This window comes from Cyprinus carpio, chromosome B17 (genome assembly GCF_018340385.1).
Source record: "Cyprinus carpio isolate SPL01 chromosome B17, ASM1834038v1, whole genome shotgun sequence".
NCBI classification, from domain to species: Eukaryota; Metazoa; Chordata; class Actinopteri; order Cypriniformes; family Cyprinidae; genus Cyprinus; species Cyprinus carpio.
The window spans coordinates 24,672,315-24,698,656 of NC_056613.1; the positions used below are offsets into that span (position 1 = coordinate 24,672,315).

General features: G+C 39.7%; 1 protein-coding gene and 1 pseudogene across 4 annotated transcripts in view; one reads left to right on the forward strand and one right to left on the reverse strand.

Moving 5' to 3' along the window:
* Positions 1 to 26,342, reverse strand: part of LOC109087857 (NUMB endocytic adaptor protein) — a 590,428-nt gene that overhangs the window by 473,493 nt on the left and 90,593 nt on the right. The gene's annotated exons all lie outside the window — the stretch shown is intronic.
* LOC109092398 lies at positions 12,851 to 19,785 on the forward strand (annotated as a pseudogene).

Sequence of the window (26,342 nt, forward strand, 5' to 3'; positions counted from 1 at the left end):
AATGCGCCTCACCCTAGTCTTAAGTCCTTGCCTGAGCCGCTTGTCCTTGGACATGTGGTGGACCGTGCTTCTCCTTCATTTTGGAATACACCATTTATTGTTAAGGTCAATTTCTGTCATAAGGCCATCGACGCAGCGCTGGACACCGGTGCCTCACTTTCAGCAGTTCGTACAAATATGATTTTGGATGCCTTGCGACATTCTCAGAAGGTTCAACCTTGGATTTTTCCCCCAATTCAGCTTGCCAACAGTGCTGCTTGCACTCCGACTGGTGTTGTCTGGTTAAACATTGGCCTCCAGGGAAAAATTTTCTACCATCGATTTGTCATTATCCCTGATCTTTCCTCTCCGCTCATCTTAGGGATGGATTTTATGCTGCGAGCGTCAGTCAGCATTCACATCCCATCAAGGACGGTGACCCTGGGTGAATCTACACCCCAGGAGGTTTTGAGTGAGTGGTTGGAGGCACCCGAGCTTGGAAGCTTAATGTTTTTAAATGTCTGCCAGTCTGCCTTGGATGAGAAAGTTGAGAGAGCTTGTCTGAAAAGGGAAGAAAAAGGGAAATTGTTGGACTTTCTAAAATACTTTTGGAGCCTGTTTGATGGACACCTGGGGCACACTTCATTGGGGGAGCATGTAATCAACACTGGTGAAGCAAAACCAGTTCACCTTCCGCCATACCGGAGCTCACCAGCCAAGAAAAAAATAATTGAGGATCAGATTCAGATGATGCTGGAAGAAGACATCATCGAACCATCTTCCAGTCCATGGGCTGCACCCGTGGTAATTGTCAAGAAGCCATGTGGAGACCACAGGTTTTGTGTTGACTACAGAGGCCTTAATCACCTGACACTTAAGGATTCATACCCACTTCCCAGAGTCGACGAATCATTGGATTTCCTGGCTTGTGGAAAATTTCTCACTACTTTGGATTTGGCTCGGGGGTACTGGCAGGTGTCTGTAGAGGAAAAGTCAAGGCCAAAGACAGCATTCGCATCACACTGTGGCCTTTTCCAATTGAAAGTCCTTCCTTTTGGGCTTAGTAATGCCCCGGCCACGTTTCAGAGAGTAATGAACAATGTCCTTGCTGGATTGGTTTACAAGTGCTGTGCAGTGTACTTGGATGATATTGTCGTTGTATCCCCAACCTTTGAACAACACTTGAAAGACCTCCGGGAAATCCTTTCTAGGCTTGAGTCAGCTGGTCTTACTCTCAAGCTAGATAAGTGTCAGTTCTGCTTGAGTGAACTCATCTTCCTAGGATACAGGGTCACACCGGATGGTATTTCTCCTGATCCAAAAAAAAGGTGGAAGCGGTCACAGAGTTCAGGACCGACGGATGTGAAACAAGTGAGAGGATTTCTCGGTCGCTTTTTAAACTCACCAGAAAGGAAACTCCGTTCAACTGGGACGACGGTTGTCAGGCTTCGATGGATTACTTGAAAAACTGCCTTACGTCTGAACCCATTCTGTGCCTCCCGGATTTTTTCACGTCCATTCTTCATCCACAATGACGCTTGTGACTTGGGCCTTGGTGCGGCCTTGATGCAGAAGGATGACATGGGGCGAGATGTGGTGGTAGCTTTCGCGAGCAGGACGTTGCACAAAGCGGAATGTCGTACTCAACACCTGAGAAAGAGTGCTTGGGAGTGATTTGGGCTCTGGAACATTTCAGACCTTACATCGATGACCTTCATGTAACCATTTATACTGATCACAACAGCCTGAGGTAGCTGATGAACCGACCCAACCCCTCTGGACGACTGGCGAGATGGTCCTTGCGCCTACAGGATTTTGATTTTAACATCGTCCACAGGCCGGGGGTTCAGAATAAAGTTCCAGACGCTCTATCACGCAACCCACTACCTCATTGTGAGGGCCCTATTGACATTCTTCCTCCACATGCGGTCATAGCTGGGATGGATCTGCGCAGTCTCTCCTCAGTCCTGATAACTGACAGAGCGCAGTTGACACAGTTACAAAGGGGGCGACCCGGTGGTTGGCGGTCTTCTTCGAAACCTTGAAGAGGGCGGTACAGACGAAGAACATGTCATTCATGATGGTCTGCTTTATTTCAAGGACCCTAAGATAACCTGCAGTCTCCATCCAATGAAACAGCTTAAGTTATATGTCCCAACAGTAATTCGACCAACTGTACTCCGATATTATCACGACCATCCTACAGCTGGCCACCTGGGTGTGACAAAAACGTTGGCCAGGCTGAAACAGAGGTTCTTTTGGCCCAAGATGGTGACGGATGTGAAAAGATACGTTATATCGTGTCCCGTGTGCCAGTTGACGAAGCCGAGCCAAAGAAAACCAGCAGGGCTGATGGTTCCGATTAAATCTATGAGACCCTGGGAATACACAGGAGTGGATTTTGTGGGTCCGCTTCCTCGTACTCAGAGTGGAAATGAACATCTAATCGTCTTCATTAATTACTTTTCAAAATGGGTGGAAGTGAGTGCAGTGCGGTCAGCGACAGCTCAAGTGGCAGCGAGTAAGTTTCTGAGTGAGATATTTGCTCGGCATGGTGCGCCAACCTACCTCATATCAGATCGTGGGACCCCGTTTGTGAGCAATCTTTTTGAGCATGTGGTTGCTGCCCTTGGCACTGAACACCGGCTGACAACGGCATACCACCCGCAAACGAACGCCACTGAGAGGGTAAACCGCACACTTAAAACTGCCATACGTGCATACGTGGAGGACAAGCACACTTCGTGGGATAAATATCTTACACAAATCTGTTTTGCTCTTCGAACTGCTTGCCATGAGAGCACAGGTCAATCCCCAGTTGACCCAATGTTGTTATATGGCCGTGAGTTGGACACACCGCTTGATTTGATAACACAACCAAATTCTGCGGGAGTAGATGAGCCTGAGGTACCTTATCATGAGAATTTGAGAGCTTCCCTGAAGGATGCTCACGATCATGCCAGAGCTGCTCTAAGTGCAAGCCATACAAAAAAAAAGCGTTACTATGACAAGAAGCGACGTACAATTTCCTATGCTGTGGATGACTTGGTTAGAGTTAAGACACACCCCAAATCTGATGCTGGTGCAAACTTTACAGCCAAGTTGGCCCCAGTTTATGACGGACCATTTCGTGTCTCTAAGAAACTGTCAAGTGTCAATTACAGACTTTCAAACGTGGATACTGGGGAAGATGCTGGCGTGTTTCATGTAGTGAATCTACTGCCTTTTCATTCAAGGGAAACGGCCATGCCCAAAATCAGTTCCTATGGTGATGTTGAGATGTCACTACCTTTGGATGAGAACTTTGATTCTCAAACAGACAGAGAAGAATCTGTTAATGTTAACCAGGAGGTTGGTACTGTCTACTCAAACAAACCTTTGGATCGACACTCAGATGAAAGTTCACTGGAACATTGTGCTGGACACTCACTTGACTTTGCTCCTGACAGTGTTGACGGAGGTACTGTTTCTGACTCTCATGACTTGACATCTGACGCAGTTACCGTCGAACCGGCAAATCAGGATCTGAGTCATTATGGACTGAGACAGAGAAGAGTCCCGAGAATTACTTCTGACTGGTCGGTGAATAAGTGGATTAACCCCTACCATACTCAAAGATTTGACTTGTATTAAGGACGACAGACTAAGTAAGGGTGTTATTCATAAGTTATATCTGTTGTTGTTCTTGCATGTTCATGGTTCTTATCTAGGGAAAATTGATTGTTTCACTTTTGTGTTGAGGTCATACTTTTCTCAAGTGTTACGGAGCTAATGTACGCTGTGCTAATATGTATGCTTGTACTGTCTGTGCATTATATACCCCTCTGTCTTGTTAACTTTTCAACTCAGTCATGTATGAGTGGTTGTTAAGTAGAAGTTTTCCTTTGCTGTGTACGGCTGAGGGCAGCCTTTTTTTGGCAGGGGGAAATCTGTAACGAGTGGAAATAAGTGTGACCCCTTTAAGAGCTGCGCGCTCCCTGTAAAACGGTATGCACTCTGTATGATAATGTATACAACCGCGACTCGAATCCCCCATGTATGCGGATAATTTCTGTTTGGAAATCATTTTGTTTTAATCTTGTTTGTTTTGTTTTGGTAACGCTGTGGACGGTGGAACATGGGACGGACAATTGCCCAAGTTCGATTGGAGAAATAAAACGCGAGTCATTGTTAAATGTCAATCGCCTCCGTGAGTCTGTCTGGCCTAATAACTTTGTGAGCTATCCATATTTTTTTTCCCCTCCTGACACAACGCGTTACAACGACAATGTATAAAGGGCTCCATTACCTTCTATGTTACATTATGGCCCCGTAGAAACAGTTTTTGTAAAAATAGGCTAACGATTGCGTCATAACCACTCGACTCTCTGTCGCACAGTAGAGAAATTACCGTACAGACAGGAGGAGAAGCTCGCAGTCAATCGGGGAGACGTCAAGAGATATGGCGTACTGGCGTTACATTTTAAAATACTATACAAAATAATTAATCAGAATACTTACTCCTGCTCACTCAGGCCAAAGAACTCCCCGCTCAAGCTCGCCGTCTCTGCAAGATTAACGATGGCAGTTTGCACGCACAGCTACTAGAAGATTTACATCTGTCAGACAGGTTGCTGATGTCATCAAGCTTAGTTTGAGTCTGCGCGTCAGAAACGGAAGTGCTAAAAATCGCTAAAAATGGGCTTCACTTGTCTCAATTGAGTTCCAATGGGGTCGCTGTGTCCATTTCTTTTACTGTCTATGATAAGATGTACACTTCATTTTCATGGGAAATGAAGGGCGCTTTTGAAGTCGCTTTCGAAACTCGTCAGTCTTCGTCGCGCTGCGGTGACGCAATCGCACGTCACATCCGCACTTCGGAGTCCACACACTTCAGTTTGGGACACCCTTCGTCGCGCCACTGTGACGCATTCGCACTTCAAATGCACACTTCGGAGTCGGTGCACTTAACTTTGGGACACAGCTATCATCACCAGCAGAAGAGGCGAGTGGAAGGATTTATTCCAGGGAGCAAGGCGGGATTGAAAGGGGTGATTTATGGGGTTTCTCTGGAGGTTTCCATGGTTGAGTTGATGAAGGGTATAGAGGGGGCTAGGATTGATGAGGCTACACGAATTAAAGTTTTTCGTGATGGAGCTAAGCGGGAATTATTAACTGTGGTGTTATCTTTTCAGGAAAGAGCCCTGCCAGAACGAGTGTTCTTAGGGTGTTTATCATTTAAAGTGTATCCATATAGAAGGCCACCTTTGAGGTGCTTTAAATTTCAGAGGTATGGACATATTGCGGCTGCTTGTAGAGGAGATCGAAGATGTGGAAAATGTGGAGGTGAGCATGAGTTCTCTGAGTGTAAGGAGAAGGTGGTAAAGTGTGGTTCATGTGGTGGAGGGCACATAGCTGGAAATCGTGAATGTGAACAATATAAGCAGGCTATGAGGGTGCAGCAGTTTAGGGAGATTAACAAAGGGGTGTCTTATGCTGAGGCTGTTAAAAAGATTGCAACATGTAGTAAGGTGAGTGATTCAAGGAGAAGAGAAGAGGAATGCCCTCCGTCGGTAGCTTGTGTAACAGAAGATTCAGTGGTGGTGAGTAAGATGAAATTCCTGGCTTTCATTGTGGATGTGATGTGTGACATGAAGCAGACTAAGAATAATTCAGACATTGTTAGAAGTGTGGTGAAGGCTGCGGAGAGGAGTCTTGGGGTTGTAGAGGTTGAGCCAGCTGCCCTCTATAGATATGTTTTCAAGAGACAGAAGGGGTAAGAATAATGGAGGTCAAATGGAAGATGATGACGATGGTGAAATTGATAGTTAGTATATTAATGTTTTGTATCCTGCAGTGGAATTCCAGGAGTTTGATAGCTAATGGACAGAAATTAAAAAAGTTTGTGGATGGTTTAAAGAATAAACCGCAGTTAATATGTATTCAGGAGACATGGTTAAAAGCATCTTTAGATTTTGTGATGCCAAGTTTTATTTGTTTACGTAAAGACAGAAATTCGACTGGAGGGGGTTGTGCAATATTTGTTAAAAAAGGTGTTCAATATAAGCAAGTTAATATAACCTCAGGGCTTGAATGTTTAGCAATTGAGGTATGGAGTACAGCAGGTAGGTTTTCATTGGTGAATTTTTATAATCCTTGTCTTCGGTTAGAAATGGATAAGTTAGATGATATAATGGATCAGGTGAGACCTCCAGTAGTGTGGACAGGAGATTTTAATGCTCACAATCCTATTTTGGGCAGCAGAATCAGAGATGGAAATGGGGTTTTAATAGAAGATTTTATAGATAAAAATAATTTGGTGGTATTAAATGATGGAAGACCGACTAGAATACAGGTGAATAGTGGGAGTTTGTCATGTATTGACTTAACATTTGCGTCAGGTGAACTTGTTAGGTGTGGGAAGTGGTATCCTATGGATCTTAACACATTAGGGAGTGATCATTTCCCTATTTTTAGTGAATTTGGCAGTGCTTTGCAGGTGGAGAAGGAGAGAGTGGAGAGAGGGTTTAATTTTCTAAAAGCAGATTGGGATAAATTTAGAGATCAGTTGGTAAGAAGTTTAGGAGATGTAAATAGCCAAGGTAGTACTGATGAATGGAGTATTTCCTTTTGTGGAGTTGTGAGGAAAGCAGCAGGAAAAGCCATTAGAATGAAGGGAGAGAGGAAAGAGAGGAAATCAGTGCCGTGGTGGAATCAGGCTTGTGATGAGGCTGTGTGGGTTAGAAATAGAGCTCATAGGCAGCTTCGCAGATGTCCTGTTGAGAGCCTTGTTGTTGAATATAAGCAACGGCGAGCTGAGGCTAGGAAGGTTATAAAGTGTGCGAAGAGAGAGAGTTGGCAGAAGTTCTGTGGCACTCTTGGTTCTGAGACTACTGTTAAACAGGTTTGGAATATGATTCATTGTATGGCGGGAATTAATAGAGGTTTTTCTATTCCTGTTTTGGTAGAAGGGGGTAGAGAAGTGGTTAGTAACAAGGATAAGGCTGATCTGTTGGTTAGGAGTTTCCAGCAAGTGCACAGTGATAAGAATGTTGGTAGGGATGGTTTGATTAGGAGGGAGCTAATGCTTAAGCAGGAAGGGTATAAACTTAACAAAAATAATGATAATAGTGATGTAATTAATTTGTTCTTTTCTTTACATGAATTAAGAAGGGCAATAAGACGAGGGAGGCACACTACTCCTGGGAGAGATGAATTGGGATATGAGATCTTTCAGCATATGGATGACTTTGCATTGGAGGAGGTATTGGCATTGATTAATACTGTGTGGGGGGAAGGATCAATTCCAGCTTAATGGAAACATGCAGTGATTGTGCCGATTTTAAAACCCGGCAAGGAAGCTGAAAGCCCTGGATCATATAGACCAATTGCCCTTACAGCTGTTATCTGTAAGATTATGGAAAGGATGGTTACTGATAGGTTGGTATATAGATTAGAAAAGAAAGGTTTTTTCTCTACATATCAGAATGGTTTCAGACTTGGTCGTGGTACTATGGATTCAATTTTAGTGTTGGATGATGATATTAAGAAAGCCCTTGTAAATAAAGAGGTGGTGGTAGGTGTGTTTTTTGACATCGAGAAGGCATATGATATGCTGTGGAAAGAAGGAGTTATCATTAAGCTGTATGATGCAGGGATTCGGGGTAGAATGATTAATTGGATTAAGGACTTTCTGAGGTTACGGTGTATTCAAGTAAGAGTAGGTGGAAGTTTTTCTGAATCTGTGTTTGTAGATAATGGGACTCCGCAGGGTAGTGTAATCAGTCCAGTCCTGTTCAATATAATGGTTAATAATATGTTTGATGAGGTAGGAAGTGGATTTCAGAAATCTTTGTTTGCAGATGATGGAGCATTGTGGAAAAGAGGCCGTAATACTGGGTATTTATTGAAACAAATTCAGTGTGCTTTGAATAAGGTGCAGGCTTGGAGTGATAAGTGGGGCTTTAGGCTATCATTGACAAAAACAAAGTATATGGTTTTTGGCACGAAGAGGAATATAGAAAGTCTAGGTCTTAAGTTGTATGGGGAATCTCTTGAAAGAGTTGGGGTCTTCAAGTTTCTTGGGGTCTGGGTAGATGAAAAGCTAACGTATAAAGAACATGTAAGTAGAATGGTGAGTAAATGTGGAAAAGTTATTAATATTTTGAGGTGTTTGGTGGGATGCTCTTGGGGTGCAGACAGGAATCTTATGCTGATGATTTATAAAGCTATGATAAGATCAGTTTTTGATTATGGATGTCTTGCATATGGATCAGCAGCTAGGTCCACACTTAGTAAGTTAGATGTGGTACAATCTAGGGCTTTGAGGATATGTACTGGGGCATTCCGGACAACGCCGATTCTGTCGCTGCTGGTGGAAGCAGGGGAAGTTCCGCTGAGGCTGCGACGTGCAAAATTGGCATTAAATTATTTCGTTAAAATTAAAAGCTCTGGGTCAGCTCTTCCTTCATTTTCTTTGTTAACAGAGTGTTGGGAGTTCAGGAAGGGTGAGAGTAGACTTAATAGATTTAGTGTTTTACATTCTGTTAAGACATATGCAGAGGAGCTTAAGCTTAATGAAAGGAAAATGGTGCCTTCTGTCTATTGGCCATCTATTCCTCATTGGTTATTGCCTGTGGCTGATGTAGATATATCTATTAAAAATTTAATAAAGGAAGGAAATGTAGGAAATGTTGCTAACTATGTACAGGAGCATCTTAGGAATTTGTGGAATAGCTACATAGATATTTATACAGATGGATCTAGAAACCCTGAGAGTAAAAAAGTGGGCTTTGGTTTATATGTTCCGTATTTCCATGTTAGACAGTGTCATAGATTGCCTGATGGTCTTTCAATCTTTACGGCTGAACTAGTAGCAATCATATGGGCTCTGAGGTGGGTGGAAGAAGGTGGGGTGGAGAAAGCCATCATTTGTTCTGACTCGCTATCTGGCTTGATGGAGATAGGGGGAGAAAGAGGAGGGGCTAGGTTAGATTTAGTCGGGGAGATCTTAACAAGTGTTTATAGATTAGAGAGATGGGGGTGTAGTGTGGGTTTCTTGTGGGTTCCAGCACATGTGGGGGTTGAGGGGAATGAGGCTGCTGATGAGGCTGCTAGGGCAAGTTTAGTTAGGGGAAATGTGGAGGTGAAGGTGCCATTTGATAGACTGGAGTGCCGCAGCATCATTAATGAAAGACTTACACAGCAATGGCAGCACGAGTGGAGTAAAGACATTAGCGGGAGAAAGTTCTATGACATAAAACCATTAGTCAACCCTGGGAATTCAATTATCCTGCCTCGGATGGATCAGATTAAGTTGGCCCGACTAAGACTGGGTCATTGTGGATTGGCAAGTGGGCTGTTTCTGGTGGGAAAGCACATGGACGGCAAGTGTCAAGCCTGTGGAGTACTGTTATTCATTGGTCTAAACGTTCTGGGAGTTGATTTAATCTCTGTTAAAACTCTGATGGGTGATGGTCCTAATCAAATAGAAAGAGCATTGGAATTACTTCACTTCCTAAAGGCCACTGGCATATATTGGAAAATATAGGCTGGGGGAGCTTTAATGTAGATTATCTTTATCACCAGTGGGAGGCAGCAATGCACTAGAAGTGCCTAGTCTGCCGGAAAGGAATAGAAGAAGAAGAAGAAGATCATCACCAGCACTCAATTTTCACGCTCACCTCATGCTCTGCGGTTACCAGAGGAGGAGGATCTCTAATGAGAGCGAGTCGAGAGCTGTGTCCCAAAGTTGAGTGTGCACACTTCGAAGGCCACGGACTTCGAAGACCAGACCTCCGAAGTGCACGTAGGGTCCTCCGAAGTGCGTGAGATGCTCCGCCTTCACAGGATTTCCTAATTCCGTCACCAGGTGTTCCCGATTAGCGCTCTGTCGCATAGCAACGGTGTGAGAGGAGAGCTGAGGAGAGGACAGTCCTGCCAGGACAGGTGGAGCCAGAATTGATCGTTTTTGTTTTTATGATTTACTCATAATGGAGGAGACTGTGATGAACCTCAGGCTCAGCCAAGACCGAGGCCAGGTAAACTACACTGGTTTGCTGCGTCCTTTGTCGGATTACAACTTTAAATGCAGGTACTGGCTTGGAGCTTACTTGAATATCTAATGATACATATAAAAAAAACTACAAAATACACACATAGCAGTTCAAATGCTGACTGATATCTTACAAAGGTGCAATTTTATGTAGTTTATTGTCTTTGACCATATGTAGACAGGTTTGCAACCCGTATTTTTTTAGGCAGTTAACCATAAAAATAAAACTGTATTTAAAAAAAATAGAGCATAGTACAGCTTAATATCCAGCAGCTTTAAATTGAATAACCTTGAACATATTTAGAAGTAAACTGCAACATACACAGAAGTGCAGCAGTATCATTCATGTAAAACCATCCTGACAAATTCATATTTTCAAGACAATACCTCACATACCTTTACTTTTACTCTCAATACCTTAGGTATATTAGAGTATGCAAGATAATACTTTTACTTAAAGGATAGTTCAGCCAAAAATGAAAATCCTGTAATCATTTACTCACCCTTCAGTTGCTCCAGGTTTGTAATTTATATTTTTGGGGTGAACTATCCCTTCAGCTAAGGTTTTAAATATGAGTAGTAGTTTTTCCCCAATATGGTATTGGTAGTTACTAAAAGTAGTTTACTAAAGTATGTCAATATTTCTTGTACTAATTACGTTGTCATAGCCCTAAACAATTTCCCTTTTCCTTCTTTCCCTAAATCAGAACAGACCCCTGTACTGCAGGATAAAGCTGAATATGGCAGCGCTGGACAGGTGTTTAATGGTTTTGTTCTGAGCAGGGAGGCCCTGACTGTGCTGCTGGATCTACTAGGAAGTGAACAGCAACAGTGATGGTGTGCCATGATCCAGACCCTGGTGTTTCTCTTCTGTCTGCCAGCGGTACATCATACAGATGGTCTCCAGACTGTTTGACATGTGCCTCGTTCCACTGTCACCACATTGTCCTCCGGGTCTCTGAGGAGGTGCTGGACATTCACCAAGAGACTGACCTCCTGAAGAACACACGGAGGCAGGGCCAGGCTCAAACTGATGCTGTTTTCTGATGTTAAACCTAAGCTATGTTGTAAATGGTTGTAAAAAGTACTTTCTATTATGTATAGAACAATTTGTTTTAATGTGTAAAAAAGTATTTACAGGACAAACAAATAAACATATAAAAGAATGTTTTGTGAAAAAAATTATAAGCTACATTAAAATAAATTAATGTACATAAGCACTTTCTTTTATTTACGCATGTGAATATGCAAAACAAAAATACAAAATGTACAGAAAGTACTCAGGCTTTTTTACGAATAAATTACACACAAAAAATGAATAATGTATACAATTTATGCATTTCATTTTTAACTTGCATCACAAAAATAAACTACAGAAATTGGGTTGTTTCATTGACAATATGACATTTAAAAACTATATTGCAAAAACTGTAATGTACTCATTTTTTTCCCACGGTTTTCTCTTGGCTAATGAAGAATGTATTTGTTTGAGTTTGATGTCCTCCCTGTGCAGCTCCACCAGCTTCCACTCGCTCCCTCACCTGTCTCAGGACACTTCACAAATAAACCATGCCTGTTAACAACAAAAACACATGCTCACTTTCTCCAGAATAGTATTAAAACAAAAGAAAATGGAAACACTTATGAAAAAAGACAGGTTTGCAATCTTAACATTAGAAAACATGACACAGCAGGACATGCATACAAAATACTGAAGTGCTAAAGTTTGGTTAAAACATTGTAGACATCTCCTGCATGACAGCACTTCAAAAACAAAACAAAGGGAAAAGCCATTGCCTTATATAGTGGCTGTCTTATTGTTTGTGGGCTTTATGTTAAAAAAAAACCCTGGCTTTAAACTCTTTCGCTAGGTATTTGAGTAGATGAAAACACAATACTCACATTTCAATGTGAAGTCCTCCACAGAACTCTCACCTGCCTCTGAATATAAACACCTTCGTCATAAGCACGCAAGTGATTCTGGGATATGGTAGGGTGCGAAGTGTCCATAAGATGTACACTTCATTTTCATGGGAAATGAAGGGCGCATTTGAAGTCGATTTCGAAACTCGTCAGCCTTCGTCGCGCCGCGGAGACGCATTCGCACTTCAAATGCGGTCTTCGAAGTGCGCATTCTGACTTTGGGACAGCTTACGTAGTGACGCTGTGACGCAATCGCACTGCACATCCGCACTTCGGAGTCCACACACTTCAGTTTGGGACACCCTTCGTCGCGCCACTGTGACGCATTCGCACTTCAAATGCGCACTTCGGAGTCCATGCACTTAAGTTTGGTGTGTTACATCTACAATATGGAATCCTTTTACATTCACGTTGCAAAATGGATAATCTAGATTACTTGTCCAATTTTATGGTGAATTTGCTTGATGAGTCGTCACAGATTAACGATTAGCTGTCTATATTTTCTTTACCATTAAAGTGTGGCCTGGCTGTCATTTTACTATAAAATTTTTGATAACTGCTCGGTATAAAATTATTTTACATTGTTGTTGGTAGTAGACATGTAAGCTTTTAAACATTTTAAGCTTTTAACTTGATTGTGTAGGTTTTATGCAGTTAAATAGTGTTTAACTTGACTGCCAAGCCATTAGCGTTAGTTTGCAGGGCACATGCTTTATTGCTGTGCATTTATTAGCTTGTGAAGTTTATATTTTTTTAAAGTTGAAAATGTTTATCTGTCACTTTTGTAATAATGAGAGCAGTACAATCCTGAGTTTTGTGCAGCATGTGAAATTGCATAGAAATGTGCCTAAATCAGGTTTTAGATGTGCTGTACCTGATTGCCCACATATTTTCACTAAGTTTTCTTCATTGAAGTCCCACATATACAGAAATCACAGGGAACATCACCAGTCTGCTGCTAAAGATCATCAGGCACAGATGTGTGATAAAACATTTAAATGCCATGTAGACTTTTGTGAAGTTCAATGTGGGACCCTAACACAGTTTTTGTCTCATTTAAAGAGCCATATTCAGTCAGGTCTGGAGATCCGGTGCCCATTTGGTTGCAACAGGACATTTAAGGTGAGATCTACATTTGCATCACATGTATCACGGACACATAAAATGTGCTCTGTAAACCATCTGATAGAGCCTGCTATGACCATGGAAACCCCAGTTTCAGATGTCGTGTCTGAGAGTGAGAGATCAGAAGTTGCAGAGCAAATTCTTTCTGAAATTGTGAATGAATCTCTTTTTCTAAGAAATTTAACCCTCTTCTATCTGAAACTGCAAGCTAAATTGCTATTGCCTGAGTCTACCATTCAAGGCATTGTTGAAGAATTTCAAAACATCCATGACATTGGGCATTCATATTTTCTTAGCAAACTGAGAGAAAAGCTTGCTTTGCTTGAATTACCAGAGGAAAGGATTAATGATGTGATTGATCAGTTGTCTAGGGAGGATTTGCTGACAGCTTGTAATAGTGGAGTTCTAAGTACAGCACAGAGGAGAAAGACTACTTTCAAGCAAGATTTCCACTATGTTGAGCCAGTCCCTATTTTTTTAGGAGTCAGTGAAAGAAATGGGAAAGAGTACTTTGCTCGATATGTCCCAGTTAAACAGACCATCAGTGCTCTGTTTCAGTGCCAGTCTGTGAGGGATCAATATGAACAGATGCACTCGCAAACAGTTGAAAATAATATGTTTCGGGATGTAAAGGATGGTATGAATTTTTCTGAAAATTTTCTCTTTCAAACTGATCCATCATCTCTGGATTTGATCATTTACCAGGATTCATTTGAGGTGGTAAATCCTTTAGGCTCAGCTAGAAAAAAACACAAATTACTGGCAGTTTATCTTACCTTGTCTGATATTTTACCTCACAACAGGTCAAACATAGACCACATGCAACTTGTTCTTTTGTGTAATGAGCAAGATTTTAAGTACTTTGGACCAGCTCATGTTTTTAGATCACTAATTGAAGATCTCAAAGATCTTGAGGAGAATGGTGTTGTGTTGAATGATGGCAAAATTTTGAAAGCTTCTTTGTGTTCCATCGTAGGTGACAACCTAGGATCCCACATGATTGGTGGTTTTGTCGAGAACTTTAGCCGAAGCCTACATTTCTGCAGGTATTGCACCATTGAGAGAGACTCATTCCATGCCACACCTTTAGAACCTGCTATGAAGCGAACTGTGGAGTCTTACGAGAGAAACATTCAGGAACTTGCTACCTTAGGTGATAATGTAGTTGGAGTCAAATTTAACTCTCCTTTTAATCAGCTGAATTCTTTTCATGTTTGTCAGCCTGGCTTGCCCCCCTGCCTTGGACATGACATGAGGGTGTTGTGGCGTCTGATCTTAAGTTGTACATTGATTACTTGGTAAATCAAGAAAAATTCTTTACTTTCACAGAGCTTAATTGCTATATTAAACAGTTTAAGTACACAGGAAATGATGCTGCCAATAAACCAGCTGAGGTTAACTCGGGGAGTGAGAAGCTTTGTGGTCACGCTGTTCAGAACTGGTGTCTTCTAAGACTTATACCAGTTATTGTTGGACACCGAATTAAGGATTCAGAATCAGAAGGGTGGCAGCTCGTTCTACTCCTCAGACAAATTGTAGATCTAATTTGTGCACCAGCAATACTGGCAGATCAGGTTGCTTATCTGAAAGTGCTCATTGATGAGTACATTCATTTTAGGTATGTGACTTTCCCTTCTAAGCCTCTCAAGCCTAAACATCACTACTTGTGCCATTACCCAGAGCTTATAAAACAATTTGGACCACTCATTCGCTTATGGACTATGCGGTTTGAGAGCAAACATACCTATTTTAAACAATGTGCTAGAAAATTGCACAACTTCAAAAATGTATGTGCAACACTTGCAGAAAGGCACCAGCTTCTCCAAGCCTATTTAAGTGCTGGAAACCTCTTTCAGCTTTCTGTGCAAGTTGAAAAAGGCTCTGAATTTTATTCTTGTGATTTTAACGAAGCGATCAGGGAATCAGTTGATCATTTTGATTTTCAGCCAGGCAATACATTAGTAGCTACTGAAATCACTTTGAAAGGAACAAAGTACAGGAAAGGCATTGTTGTTCTTTTGGCCAGTAATGATGAGGGTTTGGAGGTTGGCAGAATTAAACTAATTCTTGTTCACCAGAATTATATGGTTTACATTGTGTCTGAGAAACGGTGTGCTGTGCGGTTGGTGGATTTGGGTGTATACTGCATTACAGATGAGGACCCAAGACATGTCTGTGTACTTCAAGAGGATCTATTAGATTATTATCCTCTCCAGGAGTATAACATATGTGGCTTGTCTGTGATTGTGTTACACCACTCTTTTCCATCTTTTTAGGGTATGTCTAATTTAGAGGAAATAAAACTTGCCATCTCCTCTTCGTTACCTGGTCTCTCTGATGAAACACTTCAAAAATTTATCCATGGTCTTTCTGCTATTGGTGTTGAGACAAAAGATGACCTCCAGTATGTCAAAGAAGAAGACCTCATGGAATTCCTCAGGCCTATACAATGCCGCAAACTACTGAATGTATGGAAAAATGAAGGTATGTTTTATTTGATTTGATTTAAAATGACTAATGTCCATTTGTCAAATATTGTAAAATGTTTCATGTTCAAATTTCATTTTTTTTAATTTTTTTATTTGGTTATGTGTGTTAGAACAATCCAGCTGCCCAACGATCATCGCGTCAAGTTCTTTCGGATATATCAAGCCCAGGATCAGAGAGTTCAAGTTCTACACCATCTCGTTCTACTGCTTGCTTTTCAGCATCTTGCGCCTGGGCTGAAACATTTAAGGTGCCTTGGGAAGTTATGCCTTCCGAAATTAAACTGGCCATTGCAAATAAAAAAAGACCATCACCAGCTGATCGAAGGAAGCTAGTAAGAATGTTAGAAAGTAAACCCATCAAAGGCACAGTGTCAGATTGTAGTGCAGAATATTGTTAAGCAGTACCCGGACAGCTTTGCTGATGTTCTGTCTGATGGAACAAAAATAGGTAGTGGGTATGCCTCTTTGCTCTTGCAAGTTAAAACCCCTGTTGAACATGTAAACAGAAACAACACTTTAGCTCGTCGGAGAAAAGAACAACTACGATCATCATGTAGAACCATAAGCCAGAGCTCAAGAAGGCTGGCTGATCAATATGGTTGTGTCAGTTGGCAGCCTGAGGAGTTTCCTGCAGGAGAAAATGATGACACTCTAGAAGAGAAGCGCAAGCAAATGGTGCTGCTTCATTCTACTGAAGGAATGTCTGGAGCCAATAGAGGAGAACTTCACAAGTTGATGGAGGTCACATATTACCGTCAGCGCCGTGATATAAACGCCACTCCACCACTGTCTGAACTAAAGAACTCATGGCCTTACCTGTTTTGTCTGAAGGGGATCTTTTTCATTTCCAGTTGCTTACTGACATCTCACTGCTACAAAAAATCATGGAGAGCATTGAAGGAAAAGGAAAGAGGATTCTAAGTTTTTTTCAAGAAAAGCCAACAAACAAAGAGGTGTGTGCTGTTCTGTCAAAGTTTCAGAGTGGGAAATTCTCTGGTCCTGTGCTTCTTTAAACTCTTAATGGCCCATTTCAAAGAGAGAACAGAATCACTTCTAATTGAAGCTGATGTAAGTATAACATTTAGAGTCTTAAATATTTAATTGCAAATATTTAATGCAAAGTTAATTTTTGTTTTTCTTAGGCAGCAGCAACTGCAGCCGACATGGAAAGAGAGGGATTCCGGATTCACCCGCACTGATCATCCAAGGTTTGTTGCTTTACTTTGTGTCTGTCTCCATCAATTATTTGCTTTCTAGCTCTTGTACCTCTTTATCCTGTACTGTTTTTTTTTTTCTTCTCACTTTAATGGCCAATTTAAAAATACATTTTTGCCACCTCTGTTCCTGTATTCTATTTCACAATTATATTCTCATTCCTACATTCCTTCCATAGTTAGCTCTCTCTGTGCCCTGTTTTCGTTGTTGTTGTTGTTGTTGTTGTCGTCGTCGTCGTCGTCTCTGAACCATTCTCTCTCCTTAACAAAAATCCTTATTAGTAACATTAGTCTTCATTATAAATCCCATAGTGTATAGTGTCCATCTAAAAATAAAAAATTACATCATGATTTACTCACCCACAAGCCATCCCAGGTGTATATGACTTTTTTTCTTTCAGACAAATACAATCAGTTGTTTTAAAGAATGTCCTGGCTCTTCCAAGCTTAAAAATGGCAGTGAATGGATGATGAGATTTTAAAGCTCTAAAAAGTGCATCATCCATCATAAAAGTAATCCAGTAAAAAGTAATTCCAGGGGGTAAATAAAGACCCTCTGAAGCGAAGCGATGTGTTTGTAAGAAAAATATACATTGTTGAACTAGTCGAATTATGCCAAAAGAAGGTAACTCCCTACATGATGTATGACGTAGGAGTAGTGTAAGCTTTAACGCCTCTCGTAACAAATAGGGCTGTGTAACAAACACAAGGTCTTCTCTTATATCAAAATCCTCAGAAATTTGTCTTTAAAAATTCTTGTTTTAGACTTCTAATTTGAGTTTTTTTTTTTGTTGTTTTTTGCTCTATCCTCTGCGCTTCCGGGTACTTCGTTACGTCAGGTCGGAGTTCACTCTTTCGCCATAAATATGCTGAAAAGTAGATATTTTAATTTATATGGTTTCAAATATGGATTTTTTTCTTAAACAAATGCATCGCTTCACTTCAGAAGGCCTGAGCCATGTGGAGTACTTTTATGATCGATGGATGCACTTTTTGGGCTTCAAAATCTTGTCTGTCATTCACTACCATAATAAAGCTGAGAAGAGCTAGGACATTTTTTTTATTTTTTTTTTATGGAACTCCGATTGTATTTGTCTGAAAGGAGGAAGTAATTTACTCCTAGGATAGCGTGAGTAAATCATGGTAATTTTCACTTCATTTAATTCTTTTCAGACTATCCCTTTAATATGAGCTATACAACACTTATTAATCTATGACCTGCCATATTCTTATTTTATTTTTTATAGGTGAATCCATGACCCCAAGCAAGTGGATGTTGTTCGTCGAGAGGGAAGTTGTCCTGGGCCCATTTTCAGAGGCATTTGTTGAGGGCCTGGCAGCATTGTTTGCGACCTATTACAACTTAAATCTTGCTTATCAGGATGACGCTGCATGCACGCTGGAATTTATTCAGAGGTATTTCAGAGCATAAAATCTTACTTAATATTTATTGTTACTTTCACATTTTTTTTTTTTTTTTTTTTTTTTTTTAGGTTTTCAATTTAGGATAGTTTATCAGAATTAGATATTTTATGGAGAAGTTTTCAAATGAACAACAAAAAATTGCTAACCACATACTGAATAGAGAATTATTTTATTCACTGCATGTTACTAAAAAGTGCAAGGTGCATCTGGATTAAAAACTAGACGAGCACAAGCATATTCTTCAAGTTGCTTTTCTTCAGTACTTCCATTCCAGCAAACATTCACTCTTTTTTCGTTGTAGACTATTTAAGAATAATCACCTACAGTAGATTCAATTAGCAAGAGTAGAATGCCAAGAGTATAGTAGTTAAGTATAGGACAACTGTAGCAAATCTATTATAAATATGCAAATAATTCAAATACTACAAACAATGCAAAAACCATATAAAAAAAATAAAAGAAATTATAATGACTAAAATAACAATGAAAGACAATTTAAAAAAAAAATAATTCTATAATGTCCCATGTTGTCCCAACTTTTTTGGAGCGTGTTGCAGCCATCAATATCTAAACTTGCTTGTTTATTAAATACAAATAAGTTGGTCAGTGAAAATATTGGAAATATTTTCTTTGTACTTTTTTTTTTTTTAGTTAAAGTTGAAAGAGTATTGACATCAGATTCTTGATTTTATTGCATTTTACAAAATGTGGTTGCACTTCCAATATAGTACAACTACCTTATCTTAAATCTCTTAAGGAGATCATTTAACAGCTGTATAATCACTGCAGTCTTCCTGTAGACAATGCACTAGATGCAGTGGATTGCAGTGTGCAATGATTTACATGTTCTATAGCCAAATGTTTAGAAATGGGATTTTAAATCTGTATAATAATATAATCTGTACATTTTGTTTATTGTAAACATGGAAGGCTAAATATTTTTACATTAATTTTTGATAAAATTAAATATGACCCTTACTCTTCATTGAAATTAAATGTAATTTGAATTGTCTGACTAATTTTGTATTTTATTTTTAAGTGTATAATGTTTTTGATAATTAGATGGTGTGTGTGTTTTTTTTTTTCCACAGAGGACTTGTGGGCATCAACCCAGAAACTGGATCAAAAGTTGCTGCTGGAAAGCGAGACAAGAAAATGCATGGAATGAACCCAGATGTATGCACACTGTTGCGTAAACTAATGGACTTTGAATGGCTTGTCATTTAAAGTATTCCAATAGAATTGATACCAGAGACTGACCTGATTTCCAAGTTCATATTCTTGTCTTTAAGGTAGGCACAGTTCAGACCCTTTCTTTAGTTTATGACTTTAGAACAATCACTTTAGGAATGTGTGCACTGCATAGTTAATATTTAAGTGCTGCTGTTCTCCGAGGTTTTTTCCAAGGCTAAAGCCTTACATTTAATGTGCAATCTCCTTTTTTTTTATTGTTTCACCAAATACATTTTGGAATCAGGTTATGTTAAATAGCCATTATTGCACAATAAATTTCTTATATTAATGAACCAAGGCTAAAGCCTTGCATTTAATGTGCAATCTCCTTTTTTTTGTTTCACCAAATACATTTGGGATTCTGGTTATGTTAAATAGCCATTACAATAAATTTATGTTAATGAACCTGTTATTGTGAGTTTTATTTGACAAAAATGCTTTAACTTACAGCAAACAAATAGTGAATTGAATTCCACATCAAATGCTCTAATTTACTGTAAAATGTATAGCAGTACATGTAAGTTCATTGTTGCTCTTGTAATTTCACTTGCATTAATAAACATTATTTCAACTTTAATTTTAGTTACAGCTATAAAAAATGTACAGCATATATACATGTATATAAGGCAGTGTGCTGTGTTTTTTACAGTACTCTTGGAAATTTTACAGTATTACTGGCAACCAAAATTGCCAGTAAGTTACTGTAAATTTTACAGTACAATTGTAGTTAATGATTTACAGTACTCTTGGAAATTTTACAGCATTACTGGCAACCAAAATTGCCAGTAAGTTACTGTAAATTTTACAGTCAATTTTTTACAGATCAGAGACCATTCCTTCATCCAAAATCACTCCAGACCCTTTAGATTCCCAGCTCCATGTTGGTGCTTCTCTTCAGTTCACTCCTCTCATTTTCCGTAGGGTTCAGGTCAGAGGACTGGAATGGCTATAGCAGAAGCTTGGTTTTGAGCTCAGTGGCCCATTTTTGTGTTGTTTTTGAGGTTTGTGTTTGGGTTATTGTACAGTTGGAAGATCCAAACATGACCCCATTATAAGATTTCTAACAGAGTCAGTCACTTACTGATTTTTTTATCTGTTGGTATTTGATAGAATCCATGATGCCAAGTATCTAAACAAGATGTCCAGGACCTCCAGCAGAAATATAGGCCCACAACATCAAAAATACAGCAGTATATTTCATTGTACACATGGGATACTTTTTTTCTCTGTGTTCACCAAACCCATCTTGAGTGTTTGCTGCTAAAAAGCTAATTTTTCAGTTTCATCTGATCATAGAAGCCATTCCCATTTAAAGTTCCAGTCATGGCTGATAACTGAATATGCTTTAGTTTGTTTTTGAATGAGCTAGGAGAATTTTTCTTGTAACCCTCCCAAACAACATGTGTTGATGTACAGTAGGTTCTGTTTGACAATTTTTTTTAAAGGTTTTCTGAACCAGAGACTCAACTATTTTCTGCAATTCTCCAGCTGTGACCCTTGGAGAGTCTTTAGCTACTCAAACTCTCCTTCTCACTGCACATTAGGACGATATAGACACACGTCCTCTTCCAAGCAGTTTTTGTAACATTTTCTGTTGGTTGGAAATTCTTAATTATTGCCCTCATGGTGGAAAATGGGAATTTTCACTGCTCTAGCTCTGTTCTTAAAGCCACTTCACCAAATTTGTGAAGCTCAATTATCTTTTGCTGCACATCAGAAATATATTCTTTGGTTTTTCGTATTGTGATGGATGATTAAGGGAATTTTGGGCTTTTGGGAAACCAGAGCTGGATTATTTCATGTTTATAATCATGCTGGAGTGCTCAAAATTGTGAATATGAATGGGAATATACTTCAGAGATATTTTACTCATAAGAATTGGGAATATACTTCAGAGATATTTTACTCATAAGAATTTATAGGGATGCCAATAATTGTGACCAGCGAGTATTTGAGATGAACATTCATTTCATAATGATATTTCCCCTCCGTTTTAAATTCTTATTATCCAATGAAATGATACATTTTTGTGAATTTTTTAAATAAAAGACCAAAAGGATTAACAACGCAGATGAATTTGCACAGCCTTTTTTGATCATATTTACAAGGGGGCCAATATTTTTGGCCATGACTGTATGTCTGTGCATGCATATAAAACATTGAATTTTTTTCAGTTGAAACTATGTATGTCCTATGCAGACATTCTTTAATGCATTAGGTCAATAATTTAAAGGTTTATATATTACACTGGTGATCTAAAAAATATTACATATTTATGATTACATGAAATTACATTCTAGATTATCAACATGCCTGAAAAAACACTCCTTCTGATCGACCCAATGGGAAATGAAGGTTCTTATGAACGTAAAATTCTGCTGAACTAGAGGCAACAATTGTTAGAGCTGTTTTCATCTTTGTTTACCTTGAAACAGAAACAGTTTTTTTTTTTTTTTTTAATGCTATTCAATTCTAAACATTTCTACCAAATCTAGGATTTTTTTTAAACTGAGAATGTGTGATGAGGAAACAGCCCAGTGGCAATTACAGACCCTAAAACACAACCTGCAGATGGATTCTAGCAGTTGTGGAGTTTTGGTATTGAATGTATGTGTTCAAATATTTGCAAAAGTGGCTTCAGGCATGAAAATGTTATACTGAATTGGATTAATATCGTCTGTCAATTAATGTTTCAGTTTGCTGAACAATATCTGCTGACAGGGACGATAAGCCAAGTTCAGACTACGTCTGAAGCAGTCAGCTCATCACGCATGAAAATAGCCTGCACACTTTCTTAGATGTCAAGGTGCATTCTGTTGTAATTCTGTAATACCATTGTAATGTATGTCATGTAATACACCTCTGTAGATGCTATCTAGACTCTGAAAAAATCTTTTTAAAGAAATAAGCATATCCAGAGGAGGCTATCTAGACTCTGTTAGTTGAAAGTGGCAGAAAGTAATGCAAGAGTGATATATTGTCATTTCAGAACACGCGTGAGATTGTATTTTTCATGGTGTGTATACTGAAGTAGTATATTATGACATGATTGCCCAATGAATTCATATTTAACAATTTAATGTTAACAAATTTGTTTATAGGTATTGTGGAGGACTACTGTGTGGTTTGCAGCATGCTGGAAAATGACACATATTTGTATACCATTTTAATCATGCTAACAAAAGCATGATTAAAATGGTATACAAACAACATATGTAACTACACACACTGAAAAAAACAGTAGTTTCATGTTTTTTTTTTTTTTTTTTTTTTTTGCTGTTAGAATGAAAATTTAATATAAATTGCAAAGTTTTAAATATTTATACTTTTATATGGAATATTTAATATAATGTACCATATTAATGTTTAGAATAAGTTTTATATCCTACATTGTTTTAGATGTACAAATTTACTAATATTAATCTATTTTATTTTCAGGTACAGTGTGAGAACTGCAATAGATGGGCACATTTTGAATGTTGCAAATTCAAAAAGAATATCCTAAATGTGTTTATGTGCAAAAAAATGTGTGGGGAACAAATGAATTATTTAAAATGGTTTATGAGAGTATTTACCTGTATCACTTGAAACATTCTGCAGCACTATGTGTTCTTATTTAGTACATATTTCTATTAATAATAGCTGTTGTTTTGCATATTTTTGTTATGTCTGTTTTGGGGTTTTGTTTCATGTTCTTGTTTTCATGTCTTTTATTTTGTAGTTTGATTTATGCTGTTTGTGTCATGCTTCCCTTGCCCTCATGTATCTCTGCCTTGTGTATGTGTCATGTTCTGATTGGTTTATTGTCGTGTCGTGATTTATCAGTTCTGTTTACTCATTGGTTGTCTTAGTCATGTGCCTTGTTCCCCATTGGTTTGTTCATGTCATGTGTCCATCTTTGTTAACATAAGTAGTCAGGTTTTTATTCCCCACACATTTTTTGCACATAAACACATTTAGGATATTCTTTTTGAATTTGCAACATTCAAAATGTGCCCATCTATTGCAGTTCTCACACTGTACCTGAAAATAAAATAGATTAATATTAGTTAATTTGTACATCTAAAACAATGTAGGATATAAAACTTATTCTAAACATTAAAGCTCCAGTATGTGACTTTTGTAATTGACCACAAGAGGGCGCATTTCCAACAATAACAAAGGCGAAGCTTGATGACGCTATGAAGCAGGTGACGATGGGAGATGTCGTTTTTAATGCGTTTTCACCATAGCAATGTATCTAAATTGGATAAATGAATCATGATCACGGATGAGGTAATTTATTCGTTTTTGTATTACCTGTATATATGATCGTATTATTTTTATTTCATCATAATTAATGAACTGCAAGGAACGTGAAATGTTATACTATATTATCCCGTTACAACTTACAGCTATTTGTTAAATGATTTGTTGGGGTTAATGTTGTGCAGTGTTACGTGTTTATGGTTAATGCCGTGTTGTTTAACGTGCTCAAACCAATCGTTCTAAAAGTAAATTTGAACGAACATTTGCAAGTAATGACTAAATATATTTTTTAACAACACATATCCGATTGTATTTAATTGTACTGCCATAATCTCGGTCACCACACGTGATAAAAATCCTTACCTTAGTACAAAGAGCACTTAACTTACGTTTTACTGGCACTTCAATACTCGCCAAAGAGTTATCGTGATCCATAACAATGACAACCAAACCATACGCGCGGCTATAACATAACCACCACTTCCGCATTTGACCATGTGATATTCCGGTGTGGTGGAACATCACATGATGGTCTACACCGGGAAAAAAAATATAGAGCGGACATTGCGTCACTGAGAGGCGACATATTTTTTCCGGGAGACGGCCAGTTATTTAAAATCGGAATTTCTCTGAAATAAAAAATCTTTGGAGACTTTTGAGATATTGTAAGTACACAACTGGAGGAAATATATCACACTGTGCAAGTTATTTTCGGAAATTTTATTACAAAATTCCTACATATTGGAGCTTTAATATGGTACATTATATTAAATATTCCATATAAAAGTATAAATATTTAAAACTTTGCAATTTATTAATGTTAACGTATGTACCTGCTGTTGGTGAGTCAAGTCTGTTCATACGTCAAGTCTTTGTTTATTGTTTGGATTATGTTTGGATTTTGGATTGCACTTTGTAAATAAACTGCACTTGGGTTCATCTACGTTGCTTTCAGTGGACTACTCATTACAGAATACACGACCTTCAAAAATGAACCCAGCAGTTAGCCTCATCTGCCTTTGTCAAGGCCTTTTGTGGTTTGTGTCATCTTGTGGCTTTTAATGACATTGCGCTTTAAGGACATTTTTCTTCAAAGTTTAAATGAACCCATTCGTTCTTAGTTGCCTGGAGGAAAGATTTGTTGGTCCCTGGAGAAATATATTGACTATGCTTTGTTGCTAGCTGGTTCACCTCTTACAGTTGGGATGGCTCATGATGAACCCTGTAATTTTGCACTACCATCTGCACCAGAGCACTTTCACGTCCCAAATGTTATGTCTGGAATTAATCATGTCACGTGAGAATCTACGGAGCCTGGTCACATGTCTGCCAAGCCAAAGCCTGCTAACTTCATGCCTGCTACTCCAGGACCTGCTCACAACATGCCAGTTAAGTCACAGTTTACTCCTATCATGTCTACCAAGTCAAAGCCTGATTACTTCATGTCTGCCAAGCCAGAGTCCGCTAACATCATGTCTGCTACCCCAGGGTTTGTTCACGTCATGCCTGCCAAGCCAGTGCCTCTTCACGTCACGTCACGTCTGCCAAGCCAGAGCCTGCTGACATCATGCCGGGCACTCAAGAGATTCTTCATAACATGGCCGCCATTCAAGAGCTTCATCTCAAGATGGCCGCCACACAAGAGTCTCTTTGTAAAATGGCCGCTCTTCTAGAGTCTCGACACGTCGCAGCTGATCCTCCAGAGTCTCATCACGACATGGCCGCCACGCCAGAGTCTCGTCATGACATGGCTGCCACGCCAGAGCCCCCGGCCGGCATGGCCGGCACGCCAGAGCCCCCGGCCAAGGTGGCAGCCACGCCAGAGCCCCCGGCCAAGATGGCCGCCATGCCAGAGTCCCGTCAAGTCTTGGTAATCACTGAGACTGTTACCGTGGCCTCAGTACTACCAGTAAAGGCAGTCACCATTTTGAGCTTGTGGGCTGCACAGTTTGCTCCTGAGGCTGCTCCTGACCATGAGCTCACTCCAGTGGCCCCAGAGGCCGCAGTATCCACTGCAGAACCTCCAGAGGAGGCGGCTTCCGCTGCAGAACCTCCCGAGGTGGTGGCACTCACCTTCAAACTCTCTGCCGGTCCTGTCACGGCCAAGGACCGGGCCATCCACAAACTCTCTGCCTGTCCTGTCACGGCCATGGAGGCCGTCCACGAACTCACTGCCTGTCCTGTCATGGCCACGGAGGCCGTCCATGAGCTCACTTTCTGTCCTGTCACGGCCACGGAAGCGGTCCACGAACTCACTTTCTGTCCTGTCACTGAGGCCATTTTACAACTATTCCACCCCCTATTATCAGAGCATGTGAGCGGAGTGGAGCGGTGAGAATCTCCGCTCATTGTTCACGGAACTGTTCACCCCTCCACTCCCCCGCTCAAAGCTACATCAGGCCGCTCCGCTCATTATCGCTCAGCGCTCAACGCACTTTGCTTCGCGCTCCACTCAAATCGCCCCCCGCTCACTCAAAAAAAGAAAAAAAATCTATATATGACTTTTAGCTTAGACCACAGCCTTACTTCCTAAAGAACTAATGAGCAACAACAACAGTTTTCAAATAGAAATGTTTTATTACAAATGACAAATTAGTCACAAAAATTCCTGTAAAATTAAACGAATAAATGGGCCTAATAATATAAATACAAATTATATAAACAAAAATATAC